The sequence below is a fragment of the Fistularia commersonii genome, chromosome 31 (assembly GCF_037954325.1).
Source record: "Fistularia commersonii isolate RoL2024-O1a breed Wild chromosome 31, RoL_Fcom_v1.0, whole genome shotgun sequence".
Taxonomy (NCBI): Eukaryota; Metazoa; Chordata; class Actinopteri; order Syngnathiformes; family Fistulariidae; genus Fistularia; species Fistularia commersonii.
The window spans coordinates 2,319,921-2,325,000 of NC_141314.1; positions in this window are offsets into that span (position 1 = coordinate 2,319,921).

The following is a 5,080-nucleotide window of genomic DNA, read 5'->3' on the forward strand; positions in this document are numbered from 1 at the left end:
TTTGTCCTAGCACGCAGGACGGTAGTGTTTGCTCTGTGGTAGTATGCAGGTCTAGCGGCTAGTTTTGTGCATAATACAGGTTGGTAGTTTGAACTTTGTATATCACGCAGATTAGCAGTGTTTGCTTTGCACTTGCACGCAGATCGTCAGTGTTAGCTTTTTATGTGTAAAGGGGTTGGTGATGTTAGCTTTGTACGACCCTGGTGATTGGTAGCGTTAGCTTTGTTAAAGCACACCGACTGGTAATGCTAACTTGCTAAAATGCTAACATTCAGGTTGGTAATGTTCACTTTGGATGATAATGCAGGTCTGTATCATTAGCTGTGTATGAGCATGCAGGTCATTTGTGTTAGCTTTATACTAGCCACAGACCGGTCATGTTAGCTTCGTACAGGTGAGCTTATTTTTGTCACTCATCTATTGTTCTTTGTTGTGAACCTGGGGGAAAAAAAAAAAAACAACTGAATTTCGGTTTGAGATCATATTTAGTACTACATTCATCAAACAAAATGATCTTCTTAAACATTGAAATGTAATTCAAATGCGATCAACTTTAATTAAGCCTGTAATCAGTTTCTTTTTTAAACTCCCCCAGCCACTGAATTGAACAAAATAAAGTTGAATTCAGTTTACTTTTATCACTCATGTTTTACTGATTTCAATAACTTCTGTTCAATATTGTTCAAAAAGCCTATTAAGAATTCAACCGAAAGGTCACAAATATTACTGTTCATCTATAATAATTAAAATTCCAGATTAACAGATTAATATTGCAAGTTAAAACTTGTATGTGTATTTATGTCCTGTAGGATTTAATGATGAAAAATATCATCACATTCAAAATGGTTGACGCTGCATTTTTGGCTCAATAGCTAAATTTGAAAATACCGAACTCTGAGGTGAGTTTTGTATTTGTTTTTCCCAGTTAACCATAATTTATTTGCACTTGTTGTCCAAGGTCAAACAAATAGCTCGGATAACTACTTATTATAGACCATAAGGGGGAAACTAGTTATGAGTGCAAAATAAAATGGTCCATTAACCCATTCACCCATTTCACCCTCTTCACCTCCGACTTCTGGTACAACTCTGGTTCCTGCCACCTCCAGAAGTTCTCCATTGTTGGATGCATCGACGATGACGAGGACGAGTACAGAGGACTGATTTGTTGAGTGGAGCAATCAGAACCACCTCCTACTCAACATCTCCAAGACCAAGGAGGTGGTTGTGGACTTCCAAAAGAAAGAATCAGGGGAGACAAGTACCAGTCACCATCCAGAGTAAGGAGGTGGGGATAGTGGACTCCTACAGGTACCTTTGGGTCCACATTAACGATAACCTGGACTGGTCACACAATAATGATGCTCTCTACAGGAATGGTTAGAGCAGCATGTTCTTCCTGAGGAGACCAAGGTTGTTTGCTATCTGTAGCGGGCCTTCTACCAGTCTATGGTAGCCAGCGCACGCTGCTTTGCTATAGTGTGCTGGTGGGGGGATGCCAGGACTAGTGAGGTCAACAGGCTCAAGGCAGTGAGAAAAGCCCGCTCAGTGGTGGGACTGAACCTGGAGCATCTGCAATCGGGTGGCAATGGGGAGGGTGAAGGACAAAACGGGAGCTATCCTGGATAATCCTTCCCACCCCAGCATGACGAGCTGTGGCTGATGAGCAGCTCTTTCAGCAAATTGTTTATCCGACCCCAGTGCAGAACCGAACACTTCAGAGGCTCCTTTGTGTCCACAGCCATCAGAATGTATAGCAGCAATCGAGGAGGCACACAACTCTTGCATGGTTTGATTACATCCCACAGTCCGAAAAGTAATAGTTTAATGCGAACATTTCCAACAAGTGTAAATTTGGAATTTGAGCAGTCCTGTGATTGACCGCGAACCGATTCAGGGTGGGCCCCTCTCTTGCCCAATGACAGCTGGGACAGAATCCTCTTCTTCATCAAACCCCCAATTCCAGATATTTGAGGATAGAAAATTATCGGACGAATGAATGGATAAATAAAAATAAGAGGAGTACAGAGAAAGCCAGAGGGAGCTGCATTGTGTTTTTGTAGACCTAGAAAAAGCATATGACAGGGTGCCAAGAGAGGAGCTCTGGTATTGTATGAGGAAGTCTGGAGTGGAAGAGAAGTATGTTAGACTGGTGTAGGACATGTATGCTAACTGTGAGACAGTGGTACGGTGTGCTGTAGGGGGAACAGAAAAGTTCAAGGTGGAGGTGGGACTCCATCAGGGATCAGCTCTGAGCCCCATCTTGTTTGCAATGGTGATGGACAGGCTGACAGATGATGTTAGACAGGAATTCCTATGGACCATGATGTTTACAGATGACATTGTGATCTGTAGTGAGAGCAGAAAACAGGTAGAGGAGAATCTAGAGAGGTGGAGGTATGCTCTGGAAAGGAGAGGAATGAAAGTTAGTCGCAGCAAGACAGAATATATATGTGTGAATGAGGGGAACTCGGGTGGAACAGTGAGGCTACAGGGAGTGGAGATCAAGAAGCTGGAGGATTTCAGGTACTTGGGGTCAACAGTCCAAAGCAACGGAGAGTGTGGAAAAGAGGTGAAGAGACGGGTCCAAGCAGGTTGGAATGGGTGGAGAAAAGTGTCAGGGGTACTATGTGATAGAAGACTATTGGCCAGACTGAAAGAAAAGGTGTACAAGACAGTGGTGAGACCAATGCTGTATGGGCTACAAACTGTTACAATGACCAAAAGACAGCAGGCAGAACTAGAGGTTGCAGAGATGAGGATGTTGAGGTTCTCTTTGGGAGTGACCTGGATGGATAGGATCAGGAATGAGTCTATCAGAGGAACAGCACATGTAGATGTTTTGGAGAGAAGGTCAGAGAAGCCAGACTGAGATGCTTCGGACATGTACAGAGGAGGGATAGTGAATATATTGGTAGACGGATGCTGGAATTGGAGCTGCCAGGCAAGAGGTCTTGAGGAAGACCAAAGAGAAGATTTATGGACGTAATGAGAGAGAATATGAAGGTAGTTGGTGTGAGAGAGGAGGATATGGAGAATAGGGTTCGATGGTGAAAGTTGATGCGCTGTGGCAACCCCTGAAGGGAAAAGGCGAAAGAAGAAGACGAAAAGGATGTTACCTTGAGTGCAAGAGGACAAAATAATAATAATGATGATGATGGTAATAATAATAATAATAATAATAATAATAATAATAATAATAATAATAATAATATAAAAATTCTGCCTACCACTACTACTACTACTACTACTATTACAGCAATTTAGGTCAGAAAGGAAAGTAGGAATTAAACTCTTACCAAGTGCACAAGTACACAGGTGTTTTTCCACTAATGCGCCTTTTAGCGCTCCTTGTTCTAAACATGTTGGCGAGAGAGTGGGATCTACAAACAAAATCATTATGCGCCTGCTTTCCAAGGGTTCTGATTATGATCGGGGTGTAATAATAATTTCAAAACAGAGCGAACAGGTTTGTGTAGGCAGACGCGATGGGAGAATGTTCACGCTCAAATGCACTGGGGGTTGGGGTTAGGTGATGCAATTTCAAGGATCAAAAAAGAACAAACGGCATAGTGAGTTACTGACAATATTATTTTTTCTCTCTTTTTTTTGCCTTTATTTAAGAGATGAAAGACCAGGGAGAAACAGAAACATGGGTGGGGAGGGATGCAATTATAATAATTCTTGTATGTATATACTTCTCTGCAGCACAAAACGCACCAAGAAGTGCTTCACAGCATGGAGCTGAGACGAGATGAGGACCGACACAATGGATACATGACAAAACAAAAAAAACAAAACAAACAAATAAAATACGTGTCAAGTTGAGAGTGAATGATGGGTTGTCTCCACCTGACATGTGAATGAGAGAGTGAATGGTTGCAGGCTCTCTAAATGGCGTGTAAATGATAGAGTGAATGACTTCATGTCTCAATATGTTGTGTGAATCGGAGTCCATTGATGTTTGTATGTTTCCATGTGATTCACTGCAAAGAAGTTGTAGGTGAGAGTATAGCCAGACAGCATAGGATGGTGGTTTGTAGCATGGCTCTGGTGACAAGGGAGATCGGCAGAGACATAGGCAATGGGCAATGGACATAGGCAGAGTAGAAGACAAAGTGGTGGGAGGAGGGTTGTATGATTTTCAGGGAGGAGTTGAGTAAAACTGGGTGGTCGGGGAGAGCTTCCAGATGATTGGATAACTACAGCTAATGTGATCAGGGAGACAGGTAGGAGAGTACTTGGTGTGTCTGGAAGGAAAGCAGATAAGGAGACTTGGTGGTGGAATGAGGAAGTGCAGGAGCATGTACAGAGAAAGCGGTTAGCCAAGAAGAGGTGGGACACTAAGGGATCTGAAGAGAACAGACAGGAGTACAGGGAGATACCGCGTAAGGTAAATCTAGAGGTAAAAAAAGGCAAAACAAAGGGTGCACGATGAGTTGTATAGTCTGTTGGACAGTACGGAAGGAGAGAATGATCTATACAGGATGGCGAAACAGAGTGATTGAGATGGAAAGGAGGTGTAACAGGTTCGGGTGATTAAGGATAGAGAGGGAAATGTATTGACAGATGCTAAGAGAGTGATGGGAAGATGGAAATAGTACTTTGAAGAGCTGATGAATGGGGAAAATGAAAGAGAGGCAAGGGTAGAAGAGGTGACTATTGTAGACAACAAAGTAGCCGAGATAAGTAAAGGTGAAATGAGGAAGATATTGAAAAGGATGAAGAGTGGAAAGGCAATTAGTCCTGATGCTATATCCGTGGAGGTGTGGAAGTGTCTAATAAAGGCAGCGGTTGAGTTTCTGACTCGATTATTCAACAGGATCTTAGAGAGTGAGAAGATGCCCGAGGAGTGGAGAAGAAGTGTGATGGTGCCCATTTTTAAGAAAAAGGGGGATGTGCAGAATAGCGGTTACTATAGAGGGATGAAGAAGAATGGCTTCATGTATGTATTTGGTGTGGGAATGAGTCAGTGTGAATAAGTGAATGGCTGCATGTCAATTTTACATGATTTACATGATTGAGAGCAATATTTGAACAACAGGGTGAATGGTTGCTTGTATCCATATCCCATTCCAAG